This window comes from Ranitomeya variabilis, chromosome 1 (assembly GCF_051348905.1).
Source record: "Ranitomeya variabilis isolate aRanVar5 chromosome 1, aRanVar5.hap1, whole genome shotgun sequence".
NCBI lineage: Eukaryota > Metazoa > Chordata > Amphibia > Anura > Dendrobatidae > Ranitomeya > Ranitomeya variabilis.
In genome coordinates, this window is record NC_135232.1 from 96,692,698 (window position 1) to 96,716,842 (window position 24,145).

Genomic DNA, 24,145 nt, shown 5'->3' on the forward strand with positions numbered 1-24,145 from the left:
CTCGGTGCGAACGTGTTCCTGCTTCCTCTAGCTGGAATCGGTATTATCGCCTTGTAAATCATTCTTGTGAATCAGGGGAATACATTATTTTCAGCATTATTAAGGATAAATGCAGCTGTTCTTCCACTTGTTTTTGAGAGGAAGTAAACTTTTTATATGATCATGGGATCAGTCCAAAAATTGGATACAACAGATGTTTCATATAGATTTTTTTTTTCTTTTAGCAATGCACTAGTAATTGCATTTTATATATTGTTGCGGTAACTAGACTTTTTTATGATCTGCTAGGATGAGTGTGCACTTATATAAGTGGGGCGTAGGTTTTTCTTTTCTGAATATTGCAGTATTTCGGCGTTATATATATATGTGTGTGTATTCTCAACAGTTGTTGGCTTTTACATGGCACGGAGCATGGGGATATTGACGGCACACCTGCCTGTACAGCGGATGACTTTTTTTTAAAATAATTATCCATGATAGACCTGACTATAGCTGTCAGTAAGAAATGCTTTTGTTCGCCTTGAATGGGAGCTGTATAACTGTATCTCTCTATATTAAAAAATGTGATCTTGTGCTGGAAAACCAGCAATTAGAAGCAGCCAGACCGTCCTCCCTTGGGCTCCTGTTACGGAAGTCAGAAAGCTGATATTTATGAGTTTTCTCGGCGAGGTTGCTGAATTGGCACTATAGGAGCCGTTTGAAATCCTGAATTGTTTGATCTAACATGAGTTAAATGTATAGTGGGAGCTAAATCTCGAGTGCCAGATGAAATGGTGTCTGCATACGAGAAGAGGATGTGCAGCCATAATCGTCATCAAAAGGAAATACAGCTCTCTTTTGTGTATTCTATCGTACAACATCTTCCCGTTCAGGAGCGTGGGCCACCGTGACTTGTAACAGTGATCTTCTTTTTAAGTCTGGTGCAAAAAGAAATTAAGGTAACATTTATTTTTCTACTGAATTATTATTTTTTTTTTATGAAAAAAGGGATCTTTTAATTAAGGTATAGCTGAAGCTCCTGAGCCCCAACATGTGCCGTACTACTACTGGTGTTCATGTGGAGGGCCGTGTGTATGCCTTAGGCCGGCTTCACAAATTTGTCCCAGTATGGACTGACTGTAGGCCTCCTGATAAGGAGTGGCCGGTCCGGAGACCCCGCGGCCGCTTCGGAGACCCCGCGGCCAGTCCGGAGACCCCGTGGCCAGTCCAGGCATTTTTCTGTACTCCAACCGTTCAAACATGGATGTGGGAAACCTGCCTTATGGAGTATAGGACGAGATGTGTATGGAGAAATTGGCAGAGTTTCAGCCTTGTGCCATCAATATGTCCGTTTTTTACATTTGTATGCTATCTGTAATTATATGCATAATTTAAAATGTAAATAGTCAAATACATTTTAGTTTACTATGAGAATCTTTTTTTTCTCTCTTCGCACCCATTGACTGAAATGGGTGAGTCTCATTGAAAATACGGAAGAGAATTGTGCATTCATCAATATTTTGGTCCATACGAACACTCGGACCCTGTAAAAAGTTGTCATCTGAACAGTCCTAATGGTAGTCAGCGTGTTACCCAACTTTAATTCGCGTGAAAGAGTACGGTCATCTGAACAAACCCCAAGTTCTACCTTTTTGTAGTAAATTCTTATTGATGTTTCCCCTGTAAAAGTTGATGTGTCATTTGTTAGGAGGAACCAATCATCCCTTGCTATATTTTTTTGACAAAATTGCTTACACGTTAAAGGGAGTCTGTTAGGCTAGGTTCACATTGCGTCAAGTACATGGCATTAAACGGATCCGTTAAACGCATGTACAGAAAAGGATCAAATTTGTTGAAAAATCGGCTTCACGTTAACGCTTGCGTTAACGCTTTTGACAGCGTTTTTCTCATTTTGATGTCCGTTCGCGATGTATCCGTTTGTCTGCGTTTGTCACTGTCAATAAAGTTTTTTGTTTTTTTTCTCCTTTTGTCCTCGTCGGGGTGTAGGTGCAGACTCATTCTCCATTTTGAAAGCATTGAGTGAACTTCTGCTAGCAAGATGTTTGTGTCTGAGCTGGTTCGATTTCGCTTGATGCGGTTGCGACTTCGCCAGAGAAAGCGTACTTCGCAAAGGAGATATTGGATCCACGAAGTGAATTTCTTGCGGAGTACTTATGGTGCCTTTCACACCCTGTATCTTCAGCTTCGGGATCACCCTTCAAAATTCCAACGCTATCTACGGATGTCCATTGAGACCTTTGATGTTCTGCTTTCACTTGTGAAGGATGAGATACATCATCAGCGCAGCACTTTCCGTGAAAGCATCTGTGCGGAGGAACGATTAGTAGTGACTGTGAGGTAATTATGAAATTTTTTCTCATTCTATTGACAAAGACTAGATCTAGGTATCGTGGGGCATAATGGTCATTTAGCAATTGTATATTCTATTTATGTAGCCTTTTAGTTGTCCTTAAAAATCCTAAACATTTTTTTTTTTTTTCTTTTTCAATGCCGACAGATATCTGGCTACCGGAGAATCTTTTGCGTCACTGCATTACCAATTTAGACTGGGGAAGTCAACAATTTGCCAACTGGTTCGGGAAACTTGTGATGCCATTTGGAACAACTTGCAACCACTTGTGCTACCAACCCCAACATCAGAAATGTGGCTAGCGATTTCCCAACAGTTCGAGGATGTGGCTAATTTCCCCAATTGTATTGGTGCCGTGGACGGCAAGCACATACGGATTCAGAAACCAGCGCATAGTGGGTCCCTGTACTATAATTATAAAAAATACTTCTCGATAATCTTGATGGCTATTGCGGATGCAAGATACCGGTTTGTAGCTGTGGATATTGGTGCGTATGGCCGTACTAACGATTCAAGAGTCTTCAGAGACTCCAACATGGGGAGATGTTTGTATAGCAACAATTTTAACTTGCCCTCATCACGACCTCTACCGGGGACCGAAGACCCAAGTTTGCCCTTTGTTTTAGTTGGTGATGAGGCATTCCAACTTGGGCAAAATCTCCTCAAACCGTACTCAAGCCGCAGTCTGAACTCCACCAAGCGCATTTTTAATTATCGCTTGAGCCGGGCAAGACGTTATGTGGAGTGCGCCTTTGGGATTTTGACATTAAAATGGCGAATTCTACTAACGTGCATGCAACTGCAACCAGAAAATGTGGACCGTGTTGTGAAGGCATGCATCTGTCTGCATAATTTTGTGGCCAGACATGAACCCCAGGTGGTTGACCCCGATGAATGTGAGTCGAACCTCATGAGCATTGAATCTACTGCTGTTCGGTCTGCAGCACAAATAATGAGGATCCGTGACCAATTTGCACAGTACTTCATACATGAGGGGCATGTTCCATGGCAAGACAGACACGTGTAAAATTTATTTCAAGTCTGAAGCTGTGTCCTGATGTGTTTTTTGTTTTTTGGGGTTTTTTTATTTCCCATATGTCTTGTAAAATATGTCTTGTAAAATGTTACATTACTGTTATGTTGTGTTCACAGTCATACAAGAATCAGATTTTAAACAGTTTACTTAAGTTTCCAAATTTTTATGAAAGAACAGTTGTGAACTTGTTACATATGATATCCCATAGGGATGTAAAAAAACACACACGAAATTGGGTGGTAAAAAAACAATAAACCAAAGAACGTGAAACACAGTTTGCACCTGGCTGGGGACACTGAGCTGTACTACAGACTCTGGTATTGCGCGGGCGTATTGTCTGCCCAGGTGTATGATGGACTGCTACTTTGTCTCTGATGTTCCATGCTCGTTTCACACCGGGCTCTATATTGAGGGTTGTAGGCCGGCATGTCTATGCTTCTGGTTCTCGATGGAGCTGGCTCCTGGGGTCCCACAAATTCCTCAAGAAGGTCATTCAGTCTTTGCCGAAACAAAAGGTTTCTGTGTGCCGGGATATTTTGTGCTACGGGAACATAGGACAAAAAAAGTAGCTTCCACTCATTTGCAGAATATACAGACTCGCGAGATTGTAAGTCGGTAATTTCCCGCCTCAGGTCTTTCAGTTCACTCCGACACATGTCCTCAACCCGCTGAAGTCCATCGACAATAATGGCATCAGCTTCATCTTTTTGTGAAGCTCGCTTGCGTCCACGCACTGATTGCAACCGGGCACTCACACCTGAAGCCACAGTGCTTCTCTCCCTAGATCGTGGCTCGCTGATGACAGAGACGTCTTCAGTGCCCGTCTGCTGACTTGGTTCCAGTGGAGATGGCTCCAGTTCTTCTGCCTGTCTAGGCGCGGCGGTACTGCATATCGTGCTGGAACCAAAAAAATATATATATTTAGCTTTAATTTTTAAACAATTTTGTCTCGCACGCAGACTAATTTGTACTTACGAGCGCTGAGACACTGTTTTTTGAAGAAAGAGCAATTGCTCGTAATGCACATATGGGGTCACCCGTTTGGCACCTGATCCACTTGGTGGATTTTGACTATTCCGGTAGTCACGGACAAAGCGGTCCCTTATTGATTTCCAACGGGTATGGACCGCATCCGCTGTAATTTTTAAAAAAAGGTAAAAAAAAAATATATATATATATATATATTAGTAGACAGTTCTTATTTTGATAGTTTAAAAATTGTGTATAGTTAGTTAAGATAGTTGATATATAGCTAGTAGATAGATAGTTGATAGATAGTAATTATAGATGATAGAGATATAGTTTAGTGTATAGGTAGTTGATAGTTCAGAGATAGATAGTAGACAATTTAACATCACCAATATTTACCAATTTTTTTCTTTGAGGTTGACGACTTCTCCATGTATCGGGGATCGAAGTGAGAGATAATTTGATCCCACAACTTCCGGTTCTTTACTATGTCATGGTGGGAGCTGTCGCTTTGGTCCCATATTGAGGGGTTGGCTTCCACAAGGTTGATCAGTGTCTCATTGTGAATGGTCAACGGCTCTTCATCAACCACAATCCTTTTTTTTTTTTGGCTTGCTGACTTGGACTATGTAAACACAAAGCGTAATGTTGAAAGGTTCAATTATAGATAGATACAGAGATAGATAGATACAGAGATAGATAGATACATAGCTAGATACATAGCTAGATACATAGCTAGATACATAGATAGATACATAGATAGATACAGCGAAAGATAGAGAGAGAGATAGTGGATAGATAGTTTATAGATATAGCAGATAGAAAGTGAATAGATAGATTGTAGATACATTTCTAGTTTTATATTTACCACTGGCAGTTGTGGAGACGACAGATGGCGAGGAACCTTCTTCCTCTTGTGTCCTCCGTGTGCCACAACCTATTGAGTATGTAAATGGAAAAAAAAATTACATTTCTTTGATCAATAAATTTATGTTTGCAAAACTTAAAAATGTCTGCTATGTACCTTTGTTGGTTTTGCCTGTTTTTTTGGGGGGGGCCTAGCAGCCTCGGGCTCCGAAGACTCCTATTTGCAATAGAAACATGATTATACATATATATATAGCTTAATACACTGAATTTTCACACAAATTTTAGTGGTTTTTTAAAGTGCAAGCCTACCGACTGAGAAGAAAAAACCGCAGACACGCTGCTGCTGCTGCTGCTTCCCTCACTATCCGACATCTGCAACAAAGCAATACATTTTTAGTACACACACATCCGTCGTACAATACAGACTCCCATGATGTATACAGAGATATCTACTATATAATTGTCTAGGGAACTTCCGTCTTTCTGTCCTTCTGTCACGGTATTAATTAGCTGATTGGCCTCGGCAGCTGCCTGTCATGGCTGCCGCGGCCAATCAACGACGCGCACAGTCAGAAAAAAAAGGGCCGCCCCGCACTCACTGCCCGGCGCCCGCATACACCCCTCTGCTCACCGCTCACACAGGGTACTGTGACAAACGTCGCTGTGCAATATACTGCGTGACTGGGTTCTGTATACTACGTCGCTGGGTGCTGTATACTACTTCACTGTGCAATACACTACGTGGCTCTGTGATGTATACTACGTCACTGGGCAATATACTACGTAGCTGGGCAATATACTACATGCTACATGGCTGGGCAATATACTACGTGGACATGCATATTCTAGAATACCCAATGCATTATCGGGCCACCATCTAGTGTGTATATATATATATATATATATATATATATATATATATATATATATATATATATATATATACAAATGTACTTACATTTCCTGTGATCTTTTGCAAGACACTTTTTCTCTGGTGTGCAGCAGGCCTCAGGATGTGCGCTGGGGACAGTAATGGCCGAAATCCTGTTTCCTGTCACATGACCACATGGACATCCCTCAAACGCTATTAAAGCGTATGGTTCTTTTTTGAAATTTATCAAGATTTGCGTCTGGCTGCGTTTGCAATAGACATCAATGGCAGAATTAACGCTTCCGTTAGTATTGCGTTAGCTTGGCCGGACCCAAAAACGCTGCAAGCCGCGTTCCAAGGTCCGTCAGAAAAAAACGTTATGTGACTAACGCATGCCAAATTTGGCATGCGTCACGATGCGTCAGACAATGCAAGTCTATGGGCGCGTTAGTATGTGCGTTATATTGCGTTTTCACTACTTAAAAACGTGTCCGTTAGACGGACTCACCTAGCGCAATGTGAACCTAGCCTTAGTGCAGAATGACTGTCCAAACCAAATACATACAGGAAAGATATATATCTTGGTACCGTGTGAGCCAGTAGATCGAGAAATATTTAGAATTGAGAGTCCTCAGTGGTTGATACCTTTTAATGGCTAACTGAAAAGATAGTAACAAATTGCAAGCTTTCCAGACTACTCGGGTCTCTTCATCTCATCAGGCAAAGACTAATAGAGATTCTGAAGATTCACATATTTATACACAACACAGCAGAAAGATAATGCAATGGACCAGACCCCAATCAGAGGACAATAAAACATTCACACTCCTTATCTATGAACTGTTCCAATATTTATGGCCACAACTGTTTATCCCCCTCTCCCATAATGATAGCTCTGCTTCACCTCACTTGTCTTATCCATTGCATGAGAGAAAAATGAACTTTTTTGCATTTGCCAAATGGCTGCAATGAAAAAGAGTGAAAAATGTAAAGGAGTCTGAATACTTTCCGCACCCACTGTATATAAATGATTGTCCACGCCATGAAGCACTGAGCTGCGGGCTTAGTTTGCACAGTCATTCTGTGCTGACATGGTCACTTTTAAGCTCTATTCTTAATGGCCTTGCTTTCATGGCGGTAATCGTCTCTATTGCAGATATTCTAGTGTACAATTTGGTCTCTTGAATGATTGGTTTATTATGGCCACATGTCTGAGGGTCTTTTTTTTTTTTTAACCAACGCTTGTACTTTGCTGCTTCCATAATTGCATTTATAATATTTCTGTGAAAAATTATAGGGGAGTAAGATTGGGAATTAGAATTGATCTAAAAAATTTCCACTGCCCTTGTCCAGAATCTAATACTGTTCTCCATGGCAGCTAGATCAGGGTAGTCCTTCATTTCTGTGGCCATCATCCAGGAAACCTTACACTTGCTAGCCTCTGCAATGTACATTATGATGATGTGGGGCTCGGCTAGCACAAGGGGTGCCCAGGAGACTCCATGCTGCAAATATAAAGCCCAGCCTAGACTAGCTTCCATGGAGGACTGGACTAAATGCCAGACGAGGGCAGTGTGTGTCTTTTTTGATTAACTCTACTAGGTATACAAGGTCACCTTTTTATATATAATCTATTAGTGTCATTTAAATTATTACACTGTTTCTGACCACACATGGCTCTCGTATGGTATCTGTATAGACACCTTACCTGCTTTGCATATTTTAAGGGTATGTGCACACGTTCAGGAATCGGCAGCATATGTCTGCTGCGTCTAAAGCGCTGCCGGCTATTGAACGCAGGTGATTCCACATGTGTTCATTAAACCGTGCGGAATCACCGCGTCCAGTATATTTTACGGGTGAAATTTATCTTTGGGAGACGTGCTGCGATTTGGAAAAGACGTGCCGCATGTCCGTCTGCGCGGGTGATCTGTGGGTGCCTCTGGATGCATAGTGGACATGGGATTTCATGAAATCCCATCCACAATGCTGTAACATCTGGACGCTGCGGGTTGGATGCTGCGGAAGTACACAGCGGCCAACCCACAGTGTTTACTGACCGTGTGCACCTACCCTAAGGGATCATCCCTCTGGTAGATGCTGGTGCACATACAAAGATCCGGTTCTTTGGTCCAAAACAAATGAGTTTCTTATTAAATTGCAACATGGTGCGGGGCGGTATTTATGGGCGAGGTACTCGTCTTCCATGTCCTTGCACGCTACATGAAAATGGGGTCCTGGCTTGGTGTATGGACTTTAACTCTTGGGGCACTATGGCCTTGCAGGCTGCAAGATTCCGGCTCTTCCAGCTGGTCAAGGTCAATGAGGGAGACCACCGCTCAAAATATATAATATTTTACTGAGCAATTAACGTGGGTAGGAGTATTTACAGTGGATAGCTGGCCCAAAATTTCATGGGCTTTTCACGTTTAACCTGGCTTCACCACCACCCAGCACATCACTTCAGGAGCTTCCCTAGTCTCCAACAACCACACCACTAACTAGTAAGCCATAATCCTATTCTTCAACCACGTTCTTTTCCCCTTATGGGAGCTACTTGTGCCACTATGGCTGTTACTTAGCTTTTCTGCGTGTTGACACCTTGGAACTACCACACGAGGCACTCTCTCTCTTCGTCTTGATTTCCTTCTCAGGGCTGCTCTGTCACTTGACTATCAGATAACTTCATATCGTTCTGCTAGGCTTCCTGCCCCAGACCTAGTCTCCATATAATTACTCTCTTCTAACACTTTTCCTAGTCTCCCCTTTGGATCTTGTTATCCGTAGCCTCGATCACCGTTCACTTTAGGGGCACTACTTCATGCGGCTCTGCTAACTAATCAGGCCAAAGGTCTGTTCTAGCTGCAAGCTAAGCCCTATCTGCCTTCTCAACAGGAAACTGTCCCTTCACTTTAACCCCTCCTACTCCTGGCTACTCCCAACCGTTAAAGGGGTATTCCCATCTCCAAGATACTATCCCAATATGTAGTATAGATTTTCTGATTCACTATGCTTCTTTCCTTATGTGCAGGGCATTGCAGGACCTTTAGGTATCCATGGTTCTGACCGCTGATATAGTGACAGTTGGTTAGCTAGTTGCTAGTTCATAGCCATGGATTCCAAAGTCCTGGAATGCCTGCACCTGAGGAAAGAGACATAGTGAATCAGAAAAACTATTCTACATTTCTAGTTGGAGGTATTTCCTAATATTAATATTACACCTACTACATATTGGGATAGGATTGGGACTTGCACCAATAGACATACTTCCACCTCTACTCCAAGACACCGGAATGAGGCTGCTGAAATGCCTTATATAGCCAGTTCCAAATCCTGGAACTGGAGGTAAGGGAACGGCCAGTCCCACCCAGCTCTATGGCCGTTCCTAAAACCCAGACCCAAACTCTGTGCCTTTATGTGCTGGAGCCTGCTTCTCTGGGTCCTGCTTCACCTGTATGGTACCTCACTGACCCGTATTTCCCGTCCAGGAACTGTCGAGCTGCCACCTTACACTATGTTTTTGTTAACCTCCCGTTCTATAGACAAGACTTACTAGAGTCTTCTGTAATGTTTGCAACCCTGATATTTTTAACTAGCTATTTAACACGAGCATTTTTATTGGTACATTTTTAATTTTACGCCATTCTTTTTTTTTTTTTTTTTTTTAAAGACCTAGTCTGAGATTTTAGTTTAAAAAAAACAACTCGTGCAGAGAACAGGCGGGGGAGAAAAGTCCAGCCACAGATAGGAACAGGGATACTGGACTGCATATATAAAGGGATATACCCATCCTCGTGTATGCTCCCTCCATCCTCGTGTATGCTCCCACCATCCTGGTGTATGCTCCCTCCATCCTCGTGTATGCTCCCACCATCCTGGTGTATGCTCCCACCATCCTGGTGTATGCTCCCACCATCCTGGTGTATGTCCTCTTGCCTGCTCAGCTGTTGTTCAATACATAGAAAAAAAACAATAAGCACTCCTACTCGCCTCTGCCCTGCAGTGCGTCCTCGTCTACTGAAGCCAGAAGCTAACTTCAGTGTCCAAGTGACCGGGGCGCATGACGTCACTGCCATGCACCAAGTCACGTGCATGCCGACGTCAGCTGCTGGCCTCTGTTTAGCTGGCAGCGCGTATTGTGGCGCATGGACCTGGCAAGTTCATACGCTGCAATAAACTCAGGCGCCATTTTGTTGAAGAGTGTGTCTACAAATTTGCAGACACAGAGTATTAAATAAATTGGCGCCGTAGTGCGATATGTGCGAGTGAGGACTCCGCCGCCTGTGCAGAAGGACACATCTCCGGTTATATTATAGATGAAAAGGTTGCATTGTCGTGGCTATACACATTAAATGAACCTCAGCCCTTTATTCTGTATGGGGAAGTCCAAACTATGATGGCAGATATCTTTGGTCAGGGAAAGGATCAGGTTTATGGGTTGAACTAGATGGACTTAAAGTCTTCCTTCAACCTCAATAACTATGTAACTATGTAAGGTATGCTGGATTTTTAATATGCCCGATCCTTGCCATACTTTGGAGAAACGTTGCCAGACACTTCATTGGGAATATATTCACTTAACCCAATAAGCATAAATGGGTGGTGAGGATGTTCAGAAGGAATAGATAACGGCTGAAGGAGCGATTGATAGGCTGACTGCTCTGGAAGGTGTATGGCCAACATTATAGTGGTGGTTCTTATCTCGTAGTGTTAATCTCCTACTAGTCATACCATGGCTATTGGTGAAAGAGGAACTATCTTCCCCAACTTCTCTTTGCACAATGTAATCTTGATATTTCTAGAGGAGGAAAGGGTTAAGCTTCTTACAAAAAGCTTATTGTCATTTAGGGAGTTTTTAGTAAAGGTACCGTCACATTAAGCGACGCTGCAGCGATAGCGACAGCAATGCCGATCGCTGCAGCGTCGCTGTGTGGTCGCTGGAGAGCTGTCACACAGACCGCTCTCCAGCGACCAGCGATGCCGAGGTCCCCGGGTAACCAGGGTAAACATCGGGTTGCTAAGCGCAGGGCCGCGCTTAGTAACCCGATGTTTACCCTGGTTACCAGCGTAAAAGTTAAAAAAACAAACAGTACATGCTCACCTGCGCGTCCCCCAGCCTCTGCATCCTGACGCTGACTGAGCTCCGGCCCTAACAGCACAGCGGTGACGTCACCGCTGTTGCTTTCACTTTCAGTTTAGGGCCGGCGCTTTAGTGTCAGGAAGCAGAGGCTGGGGGACGCGCAGGTGAGCATGTACTGTTTGTTTTTTTAACTTTTACGCTGGTAACCAGGGTAAACATCGGGTTACTAAGCGCGGCCCTGCGCTTAGTAACCCGATGTTTACCCTGGTTACCAGTGTAAAATATCGCTGGTATCGTCGCTTTTGCTGTCAAACACGGCGATACACGGCGACCTAGCGACCAAATAATGTGCAGACCTTCTAGCAGCGACCAGCAATTTCACAGCGGGATCCAGATCGCTGCTGCGTGTCAAATACAGCGATATCGCCATCCAGGTCGCTGCAACGTCACGGATTGCTGGCGATATCGCCTAGTGTGACGGTACCTTAAGTATCCAGTCTGTTCCATCTTTGATCACCTAATGTCAGCTAAAACCCATTATATTGTTGATGGATCCTGCTAAAATTGCCTGGATCTGCCATCAGTTATTTATTATCTATGGGCAGTATAAGCTACATGACTTCTCCGAGCATCCTATTGTCTTGTAGCTCCAGACTGTAAGTACCATCCACAGTCCCAGAGTGACTCATTTCAAGGGAGGTGATGGGCAGAGTAATTTGAGCATTACTGGTCTGTCTCTTTTTCCACTCACTAAAATTAGTGTGTGTGTGTATATGTGTATATATATATATATGTATGTATATATATGTGTGTATATATATATATATATAATTTTTTTTTAATTTATTTTTTCAAAATTGGCATTGGTCTTTCGCCCGGGGCCCTCAAAAATTCTTGCTCTTATTATTCAACAAAAAAATCAAAGAAAAAAAAAATTCTATCTATCTATCTATCTATCTATCTATCTATCTATCTATCTATCTATCTATCTATCGACTGTTAATTTAATTTACCTGTTATGCTTATTCACCAGTGTCCTACTTGCTAAACGTACAGCATATTTAATTAAATGAAGAAAGCCTACAGAACGTCTGGTGACTCATTGTAAGTGTTCCATAAAGTAATATAAACTTGTCTGTAAAAGTAAAACACACCTAAGTGTGATAATTTAATATATTTGCCTCCTCCTGGAAATGGACTTGTATAGCCAAGGCTTAGTGGCAATAATGGCTTTAAAGTGTTATTAAACCGTATGTCTTTTTTAAGTGAATGCTTTTAGTTCTGCATGGATAAAAAGCACAGTCAAGCATTTGTGTACGGCACATTCAATTCTCGAGTGCCCGTGTGATTCGGTGCCTGACTAAACAGATGGCAAGCGTTTAGTTTAAAATTGTTGCCGTAAACATAACTTTTTGCCCTGCGCTCTAGTTAATGTGCAATCCAGCTGTGCTGCTATTGTTTTATTGGAAGTTTTCTGTGCCTCTGCAGACTTACTTTCTCTGTAGCACTTCAAATAAGCAAGGTGCTCCGGGGAAAAAATGTCACCTATAAACTTAATTACAGATAAACTCCAAGAAGCATGCTGACACTGTATAAATTTACAGCAGTAAAATAAGCACTAAGAATCTGGAGGTATGGAGACTGCGCTGAGCCTCCGGAGGAGGTGGGGACTGGTGTCAGAATTTCCACAGTGTTCTTTGTGCCAAAATGTAGTCATGCACCATTAAATCTTGTTACCTGTTATTAATTTATATGATCTTACACGCACATTACCATAGAAAATTATCTAGAATATAAAATTAATTATCTGATTACTGGGGATCAGGAAAAATATATATCCTTGTACCGTGTTAGCCAATAGATAGAAAAATATTCAGAGTTGAGAGTCCTCCGAGCAATCTCAATTCTAAATATTTTCTACTGGGGGATCAGTCTTTCATAACACTGAGTAGAACTTTTGACCCACTCTTCTTTGAAAAATTGCTTTTGACCTGTCTGCTATAGGTCCCGGCAGAACGTCTCAATGAGGCTTAACTTTTCCAAACCTTAGCTTATCTTTCTCTTGAGCCATTTAGAGGTGGACTTGCTCTTCTGCTTTAGACTGTAAGTTTTGTTATATGACCCAATTGTTTTTTGAGCTTCAGATAATTATGGATAGATGACCAGATATTCTCTTTTAGGATTCTGTGGTGGAAGGCGGATGTTCAGACCACATTCAGATATGAACACAAGCCCCAACTAACAGGTCTTCTGACCAAACTATATGCTTCACATATGCCTGTATGGCAGTTAGACCTGGTCAGGAGAACCTGTGGTCAGGCCAAGTAATCCAACGCTAGAACGGTTTGTTTCACAGGTGGGTGTGAAATCTGCCGAATATTCATGGTTCTGTCAATTATGTCAAAATTCTTTGGCAGCAATGTAGCACCAACATGACTTACAGTAGGTACCAATATGTTAGCGCCCTGGATCACTGAATTAGCTTTATGCCAGAGATGAAGGGTTCCACGTCTGCCAAAAGGTTTTGCTTTAAATTACCCAGTCCACAGAACATCATGCCAGAAGGTTACGACCCCATTTTATCAAGATCAATGTTGGTCATGCAGTCTTGATGAGGAGGCATTCTGGAGTCAGACGGGGCACGGGCCTCTTATGAATCAGGACTGTATGACAAGTGGCATGCACCTCCGTGTGCTTCACTATAAATCCTACTACTGGACCAAGATTTGTGACTTAAGAAACACTGCTGCTCGTCATGAATTTGACTAGTGGAGGTTACCATGCCTTCATACTACCGACTTTGGCAGAGCTGGGGCACATGGAATGAAAACACAAGTTGGAAAATGAGTCTAAAATTATCGAACACCATAAGTCGCAGTTTTGCATAGCACCCAAATTGTGACTTTTCAAAGCTTTTTTTTACTCCAGAATTTTGGCGTAAAAGTTTTGAATCGGGCTGTATGTTCGGAAAATGGATTGTCCAGTTTAATGAAAAAAAAGGCTGCTTTTGCTTTAATACACACAGACTTTCCTACCATAGTCAATTTCTCCAATGCCATCTCTTCTCTGCTCCCTGCCATAATTTGTTGACATGTCCTGCATATCACAGCTGCAGACTATCACTCAATGGTTATCTAAGGCAAGTAAAAAGCAAAAACTGCTTTGACCACACAAGGTGTTTTTTTTTTTTCTTGACTACTACAGGATAAGAATTTTAAATTTCTAAAGAGCTTGCGAATTCCCGGATAAGTTTTCAATGGTCTATTGAAGAAGTGTTGTAAGTCTTTTTGTGTTAGTTCCAGAGGCTTATAAATGGTGTTGCAACCCGCTAGATTTCATATACCGTGCTTCAATAACTTTTTCTTACACTACCAATAAACCACATTCAAAAGTATGTCTGAAATGTCGAGTTCCAGACAAGAAAAGTTTTTTCACGCTTTGTTCTGACTGAAGAAATCTTGATTTCATCACTCAGTGTTCCAATGAATATTACTGATGACACACTCAAAAGGGAGATCAAGTATTTCTTAGGCTAGCTTCACACTAGCGTTTGGCAGGGCTGCGGACGAATGCCTTCTTCCTCTGTGAAGCCCCACCCACTGCTGCGCTTCTTCCTTCAGTTCCGCCTACGTCTGCATGCGTCCTGTGTACCCTATGTTAACCCCTTCCCGACCTATGACGCATATGCTGCATCATGAAAGTCGGTGCCAATCCGACCTGTGACGCAGCATATGCGTCATGGAGGGATCGCGTCCCTGCAGATGGGGTGAAAGTGTTAACTCCAATTTCACCTGATCTGCAAGGACAGGGGGAGTGGTACTTCAGCCCGGGGGGGGGGGGGTGTGGCTTCACCCCCCCCTCGTGGCTACGATACGCATGCCTCACAGCCGTCACTCATGGCCTCTGCGCGCCGGGCGCCAGCCTCCTCTTCCTTCATTATCATCCCCAGCGCCGGGGACGCTAATGAAGGCAGAGAAGGCGGCGCGCAGAGGCCATGAGTGACGGCTGTGAGGCATCTGGATTAGGGGGGAAAGACCTGCCCCCGTGGCGATTTCGAGGTATGAGGGACAAATTTTAAAAACTATTATTGCAGCAGTGCCAGGAACAAGAACTAAAAGAGCCACCTTGTCAGAATGCAGCATTAGTGCAGCACAAGGTGGCTCTTTTAGTTACAAACGCCTGGGGGGGGAGTGACAGGTTCCCTTTAAGTTCAAATTTGGTGGTCGATAAAGCAGAAAACCACATTATAAGTTTCCTACCAATAGTGTAAGGGTTAATCACAGTTTACTGTACTGTTGGACATTTATTGATGTAATATACAGTACAGACCAAAAGTTTGGAGACACCTTCTCATTTAAAGATTTTTTTGTATTTTCATGGCTATGAAAGTTGTACATTCACACTGAAGGCATCAAAACTATGAATTAACACATGTGGAATTATATACTTAACAGAAAAGTGTGAAACAACTGAAATTATGTCTTATATTCTAGGTTTTTCAAAGTAGCCATCTTTTACTTTGATGACTGCTTTGCACACTCTTGGCATTCTCTTGATGAGCTTCAGGAGGTAGTCACCGGGAATGGTTTTCACTTCACAGGTGTGCCCTGTCAGGTTTAATAAGTGGGATTTCTTGCCTTATAAATGGTGTTGGGACCATCAGTTGTGTTGTGCAGAAGTCTGGTGGATACACAGATTTGTATTCCATTTCCCACATTGTCCCATCCCATATATCGCTGCTGTGGAGAGCTAACAAATGTTTAAAACTTCAAATTAACAACAATGGAGAAAGCTTCAACCTTCAGTCCTTGCTACACTTTTTCCCAATACCTACTTCTCCACCATTACAGCGACCCCAACCAAAGTGTAATCATTGGTGTCCTCCAATTGTCATGTTATCTTGCATCCACTACACACCTTTCTCAATGCTTTCTCTCATCCTCTCATCTATTTCACATTTTGAATAGTTACAATCTGTTTTTCAGAGCCCATCGCTCTACTGGAGCCATTTTTAACTCAAATCATTGTTGATCTGTAGACTGCTGCTCTGTACACTTCATTCTAGATTTGTCCTCTGCCTTCAAAACCGCTCACAATGTGCAAGAGGACAATTGATTTATTTATTTTTTTTTAAATTGTCCCTAAAACGGTCAACTCTCCTGTGGACAGTTCATACATTGGGGAAAATTAAAGAATTAATACACTGCCGATTTTTGCAAGTTTTCCCACCAACAAAGACGAGAGAGGTATGTAATTAATTTTTATCGTAGGTACACTTCACCTGTGAGAGGCAGAATCTACAAATAAAAACCAGAAAATCACATTGTATGATTTGTAAATAATAAAATTGCATTTTATTGCATGAAATAAGTATTTGATCACCTACCAACCAGCAAGAGTTTTGGCTCTCGCAGACCTGATCGTTTTTCTTAAAAATCCCTCCTACTCTGCACTCTGCATTAATTGCACCTGTGTGAACTTACCCGTATAAAAGACACCTGTGCACACACTGAATCAAACTCCAACCTCTACACTATGTCCAAGACCAAAGAGCTGTCTAAGGATACCAGAGACAAAATTGTAGACCTGTAGAAGCCTGGGATGGGCTACAGAACAATAGGCAAGCGGCTTGGTGAGAAGGCATCAACTGATGGCACAATTATTAGAAAATGGAAGAAACACAAGATGACTGTCAATCTTCTTCAGTCTGGGGCTCCATGCAAGATTTTGCCTCGTGGGGTATGGATGATTCTGAGAAACATCAGGAAAAAGCCCAGAACTACATGGGAGGACCTGGTCAATGACCTAAATAGAGCTGGGACCACAGTCTCAAACCTTACCGTTAGCAACACACTACACAGTCATGGATTAAGGTCCTACAAGATCCCACTTCTCACACATGTCCAGGCCCGTTTGAAGTTTGCCATTGACCATCTGGATGATCCAGAGAAGGCAGAGGACAAGGTCATGTGGTCAGATGAGACCAAAATAGAACTTTTTGGTATCAACTCCACTCGCCATATTTGGAGAAAGAAGGATGAGTACAAACCCAAGAACACCGTCCCAGCCATAAAATATAGTGGGAGAAACCTCATTTTGGGGGCGATTTACTGCATAAGGGACAGGACGACTGCAGCATATTGAAGGGAGGATGGATGGGGTCATGTTTAGTGAGAATTTGGCCAACAACCTCCTTCCCTCAGTAATAGCATTGAAGATGGGTTGTGGCTGGGTCTTCCAGCGCAACAATGACCTGAAATACACAGCCAGGGCAACTAAGGAGTGGCTCCGTGAGAAGCGTTTCAAAGTCTTGGAGTGGCCTAGCCAGTCTCCAAACCTGAATCCAATAGAAAATGTTTGAAGATAGCTGAAACTCAATGTTGCCCAGTGAAAGCCCAGAAACCTGAAAGATCTGGATGGAGGAGTGGGCCAAAATCCCTGCTGCAGCGCGTGAAAACTTTGTCAAGAACTACAGGAAACGCCTGACCTCTGTAATTACAAACAAATGCTTCTGTACCAAATATTAAGTCCTGTTTTTCTATTGTACCAAATACTTATTTCATGCAATAAAATGCAAATTATGTAAAAAGCATAGAACGTGATTTTCCTGGATTTTTTTTTTTATTCTGTCTCTCACAGTTGGTGTACCTACAATAAAATAAAATAAAAAATTGCACTTTTAAAAAAGGAAATCGGACTAAATTGCAATACCAGACAAAAGTTCTTTTTTTGGGGGAAATCTTGAACCCTTTTTTTTTTTCCTTCTCTTTATAGTTAGTAATAGAGAACCGTGTGCACTACTAAGGAAGGTGCCGTAGTAGGATCCCACACCATGAAGTAATACAAAATAAACTAGGCACTCAACTTAAGGATGAATTTTTGGACTGTTAATGTAGTCAAGGCAAAACGTTTCGGCCGCAACTGGCCTTTATCAATTACAAACTATACAGGAGTGTCAGGGATTCGTGGGAATCCTGTGGATTTTAGTGAGGCACGTCTCGGTATGGTCACTTTCACAAGAGTATGGGGCATCTAAAGAGGAAACACTCCAATGGTACACAAGCCAGGGGACCTGAATGTGCACACGTGCCTGGAGAAAGACGCAGCGTCCGCTGCTTGTCTATAGTTAGGACGGCTGTATGGAAACAGTTACTTATCAAGAGGCAACAAATTCATCAGTAACATTTTCTGTTTGTACTTTGAGATTCCTATTGAAATGTTATACATTGTCACCACTTGTGCACTTGGAGCCTGAGCAAAACATTTTGCAAAAGTCTCAAGATTTTAGTTGATTGCTGAAAATGCCATAAAATGCGTCCCTGACCCAAGTACACAAGCATATGCCTTATAACTACTGTACCTTTCTCACCACCAACGCTTTTCCTTTTGTGTTTTTGAACATTCATGCTGACTCAACGAATCTCCAAGTTTTGAAGTCCACAACAGTTTACAAGTTCTGCAAGGTATTGGCACCTGCTGTTCTGTTCCCTGTTAACCTTGTTATGTAGGGATTCTAGGACACTGCCTGTGAACCAATAAAGAAAAAAAATGTAAAGTATAAAAATGAAAAAAGGGGCATTGCAGTGGTTTTGTATTTCTTCTATATGTATGTTTCAAAAAGTAAAAATTCTCTAGACTTGTCAAGATTAATATATCTTAATTTCAATTATTTTACAGAACACAAATGATGACTAAAATGCTTGTGCATGCCCTCATCATCTCCCGCCTTGACACTGCAACATCCTTTTCTGTGGCCTCCCTGCTAACACTCTTGCACCTCTCCAGTCCATCCTTGACTTTGCTGCCCGACTAATTCATCTCTCTCCTCGCTACTCCTCCGCTTCCCCCCTCTGTAAATCTCTTCACTGGCTCCCATTCCCTCAGCGTATCCAGTTCAAATGACTAGTACTGACCTACAAAGCCATCCATAACCTGTCTCCTCCATATATCTCTGAACTAATCTCCCGATATCTTCCCTTACGTAATCTCCGGTCCTCCCAAGACCTCCTTCTCTCCTCCACACTTATTCGCTCCTCACCCAACCGCCTCCAAGACTTCTCCCGAATATCCCCCATCCTCTGGAATTCTTTGCCCCAACACATCCGACTATCAACCACATTGGGATCCTTCAGACGGAACCTGAAAACCCATCTCTTCAGGAAAGCCTACAGCCTGCACTGACCCCGCTGCCTCCTCACCACTACCGGAGCTACCGCCTCACCAACACCAGAGCTCCTGCAACCCTCAACCTATTGTCTCCTTCCCCACCATCCTGTAGAATGTAAGCCCGCAAGGGCAGGGTCCTCGCCCCTCTGTATTAGTCTGTCATTGTTAGTTTGTTTACTGTAAGTGATATCTGTAATTTGTAAGTACAGCACCATGGAATCAATGGTGCTATATAAATAAATAATAATAATAAAAATAATAATGATCATCCCGGTATTCTTGACTATAGACCAGAATGAATAGACAATATTAATTCCCAATACCCACAGTGCTTTAAAAACACATTTCTTTACACTGGCCTATCGCCTCAATATACTTTTCTAACTATCCCTGTTTTGCCCATACAAAATGTTCTTCAAAACCAGGACGCCCGTATCATCTGTTCACACTGTAGATGCTTTAATAGCCCTCTGTGCCCGTACACATATTGGTGACCGATTCATGCTGCAGTACATAAACACCCTCTGTTACATTGATGGCCGGACCATACAATACAGGCAATTGTTAACATCCACCTTTTGTGTACCCCTATTTCCTCATAGGTTGTAAGCTTCTGAGCAGGGCCTTCATTCCTCTTGGTAAATCTGTTGATTTTATGTTATTACTGTTATTCTGTAATGTATTTGTCTGTACAAGTCCCCTCTAAAATGTAAAGTGCTGCCGAATATGTTTGCGCTATAAAAATAAAATTATTATTATTAAGACATTTTTCACCTATAATTTTTGATTTAAGTTTTTCCAATTTTATCCATAAAAAAATAAAAGCTGTCATTAAAGGGGTTGTTCACTAAATATTGTGCCCCGATAACATAATAAATCCTATACTCCCCACCCGTATCAGCTCCTTTCCAGCAGTGGCGGCACTCGCGGCCCCATGATGTGATGTGATGGAATGACACGTGACGCCCAGGGCCCAATCAGCGCTGTTGTCACTGTCTCCACTTTCGGACAAACTGAACATGAAGAGGAAGTCTGGGATGAGCTGATCTCTGGCTTCCTCTTCATGTTCCGTTTGTCCGGAGGCTGAGACAGTGACGCCAGCGCAATATGACGTTTCTTCAGTCTCCGTTTAGATCTTCTTTAGATATATAGATTGCCATAGAAGAATATAGGACTCAATGCTGAAACTGTACCGGATACAACATGACTAGAAAGTGGGAATACCACTAAGGCCGGGGTCACACTTGCAACTGCAATGCAAGAAACTCGCGCATCAATACCCGGCACTGCCGCCGGCACTCGAGACCAGAGTGTGCGGCTGCATGTATTTCTGTGCAGCTGAGCGCTCCGGTCTGTACTGCCGGCGGCAGTGCCGGGTATTGAGGCGAGAGACTCGTGCGGCAGTTGTAAGTGTGACCCCGGCCTTAGTGGTATTCCCACTTTCTAGTTACTTTGTATAGTTTCAGCATTGAGTTCTATATTCTCCTAGGGCATCTGTATCTGAAGAAGGTCTCAATGGAGACCGAAACGTCATACATTTTCACTGTGGTTTGCAAATCTTTTTTTTTTTCTATATAAACTGTGTGCCCAGTTCTTCATAGATATTACATATTTGGACTAGACAGTCTGAACGCAACAAATTTATCAAGCAGTATGAGCCACTTTGATAAACTTGGTGGACTTTAAAGGGGTTTTCCACTGAAAATAATTGATAGTGGCTGGAGTACTCAGTTATTGAGGATTCCTCTCGTCATATCATGTTGCTTTATGGTTTCCTGACAGTACTGTGATCTGGCGAGTGCCAATAACTGAAGGCCCACATACCATTTAACTAGACTAACCAAACCCACCGACAACTGCAGGCTCAGCACACTCTAATATGTATGTGGGGGTCTCACAACTTACCACCACCCTGCCCCCCTCTCCAGCAGATAGTTTTAAGAGAGATAAGGATCTGGCATCTTTCATTTCAGACTGAAGATCATTTTTCTTCTTGGTGAGATAAACCAACACCAAAAATTTCTAGCAGGGTCTCTTTCACAGAGTACACTCTCGGCAGAGCGAGCCCTCCTGTATATGGAGGAGTTGGGAGAGAGAGCTGTCAGTCCAATAGTTGGTTCGTCCGGCAGCTATCTATCGTATGTGAGGCCCATTATTCTGCCTTCAGTCCTTTTTGAAGCCACCATTTCCCATCTTCACAGCTACTACCACTTCTCCAATGATTGGCACGTCACAGCATAATCTTCCACTTCACTTCTTCTTGTCCATTTGAACCTCAGTATTATGTGACCATATTACTTCTGCCTCCTTTCTTGAGTTACTCCTCGATGAGATGTTAATCACTGGAGCCAGTGATATCTGATGGAGCCACTGATATCTAGTGCTTGTAAAATTCTATGGAGAACTGTAACTGACATTTCAGGGGAACTCTAGCTCCTCCTCCTCCATAAAATTTTAAAAGCACCAACTGTCATCTCCTATCTCAGTATTGGGAAAATAAATCTACACGGAATACAGATTTTTCCCATTAATTGAGAATTTTGAGAATGCATGATCAGTCCAGGAAAAGAAAGAAGCAGATTTCTCTGATAAGATATATTACAATGTTGCTTATTTTCCTGTGTACCATTGATTAACTAAAATGTAATGACGGTTGCTGTATAACTTTTCAGTTGCATTTTTCTTATTTGGGACGAGTCTCCTCTTATCTTGAGTTGAGAAGAATTAGACGTGGTTTCTTTTTTTCCCGTTTTAGAGACCTTTTCAGATATAGGACTGGTGCTGTGAGTGTTACTTATTTACTGGTTTAATATTCATTTTCATTTTGCTCCAAGTACTGTGGTACATACAGTCCCTGTCATGATATTGTTTGCTTTAGCATCCAAACACAAGGAAGAGAGCAGATTGCTGCAGGGCATATTCAGCTGGCAGGAATAGTCAAAAATGTTTCTATGTTCTAGGAAGTATCTTTAGTGAAATTCTAATAGCAGGATGTTTGCTAAATGAAACCAAGCAACCAAAACTAAGCAGGAAATTCATTTTGTTGAAGTGAAGCTTCAGCCTGTCATAGAACATTCGTAAGATTAAAGCACCACTCCAGTTTTTTTTTTATTGCACCGCTGGAGTGGTGCTTTAAATGTAAGTCCCCTGCTCCCTGTCTCATACTCGCCTTCAGGCATTTTTGCCCTCGCTCCAGTCTGTCTCCAGCGAAAAGTTAACTGGCAGCAGTTGCAGTGTTTCATGGAGCTACGTGGAGGTCATTTTTCGATACAAGTCTGAGACTCTTGCTCTGGTCTCATTTTCTCTCTCAAAAACTTGTATTGAGAGCTTGTGACGTAATATCTGACTTCCGACCAGTCATAAACTACTGTCACAAGATGGTGCCACTGTATAGGAGCGGCGCCGAGAAACGGTGAGTATATTACTAGGAGCATGGGGGCGCTGGAATGGTGCTTTAAGTGGGTATTCAGATGTGGTCAATTACGCAATGCATTCTTTGGTTGTTGTGGGCAGTCTGGGGTTAAAGTTATACCCATTGTAGTTCTTGATTTATTTTAGGCCATATTTTCAGTTTTTCATTGTGTTCTGTCTGTGTACATCAGTGTTCCTCAACTCCGGTCCTCAAGAGCCACCAACAGGTCTTGTTTTCAGGATTTCCTTAGTATTGCACAGGTGATAATTACATCACCTGGACAGGCAAGCATTCAATCACCTGTGCAATACTAAGGAAATCCTGAAAACATGACCTGGTGGTGGCTCTTGAGGACCAGAGTTGGGAAACACTGGTGTACAGTAATCAGTGTGCTGGGCACACCAGTGAGTTTTTATGAAGACCAATGATCCATGTGAAAAAAATTACAACATGAACTAATCTGATCCGTGTTACAGACCAGACTAGTGCCTGTAAATGCAGGCCATTCTTGCATCCATCTGCTATGCGGACAAGCACACTTGTATTTTACATATGGTTGTCTGAACCCAGCCATACTCTAAAGGGACTGCCTAGGACTACATTTTTTGATTACCTATTTCTAAGATTGGCAATCCAGTATCAGCTTGTTGGGGCATGGTTGTCCGACAACCAGCATTGCCACTAATGAGCTGTTAGCAGATCCCACAGCCGCCAGATGTGTACAGTGCCTGGTGCCAAAGTACAGTAGCCAAATATAAAGCAGGTGTCTGGATGCAACGCACAGAGGACACGAGGTGGCAACAGTCAGGGACTGATATACACTGCTCAAAAAAATAAAGGGAACACTTAAAAAGATTATAACTCCAAGTAAATCAAACTTCTGTGAAATCAAACTGTCCACTTAGGAAGCAACACTGTTTGACAATCAATTTCACATGCTGTTGTGCAAATGGAATAGACAACAGATGGAAATTATTGGCAATTATCAAGACCCACTCAATAGAGGAGTGGTTCTTCAGGTGGGGACCACAGACCACATCTCAGTACCAATGCTTTCTGGCTGATGTTTTAGTCACTTTTGAATGTTGGTTGTGCTTTCACACTCGTGGTAGCATGAGACGGACTCTACAACCCACACAAGTGGCTCAGGTAGTGCAGCTCATCCAGGATGGCACATCAATGCAAGCTGTGGCAAGAAGGTTTGCTGAGTCTGTCAGTGTAGTGTCCAGAGGCTGGAGGCACTACCAGGAGACAGGCCAGTACACCAGTAGATGTGTTGGGGGCCGTAGGAGGGCAACAACCCAGCAGCAGGACCGCTACCTCAGCCTTTGTGCAAGGAGGAACAGGAGGAACACTGGCAGGCCCCTGCAAATTGACCTCCAGCAGCCCAC

At 42.6% G+C, this 24,145-nt stretch overlaps 1 protein-coding gene and 1 long non-coding RNA gene across 3 annotated transcripts in view; both read left to right on the forward strand.

The window, feature by feature from the left end:
• Positions 1 to 24,145, forward strand: part of MAST4 (microtubule associated serine/threonine kinase family member 4) — a 611,899-nt gene that overhangs the window by 13,986 nt on the left and 573,768 nt on the right. The gene's annotated exons all lie outside the window — the stretch shown is intronic.
• On the forward strand, positions 819 to 13,516 carry LOC143806302 (uncharacterized). Its single transcript, XR_013221431.1, has 3 exons — positions 819 to 938; positions 12,210 to 12,280; positions 13,357 to 13,516. It is a non-coding gene; the product is annotated as an uncharacterized LOC143806302 (long non-coding RNA).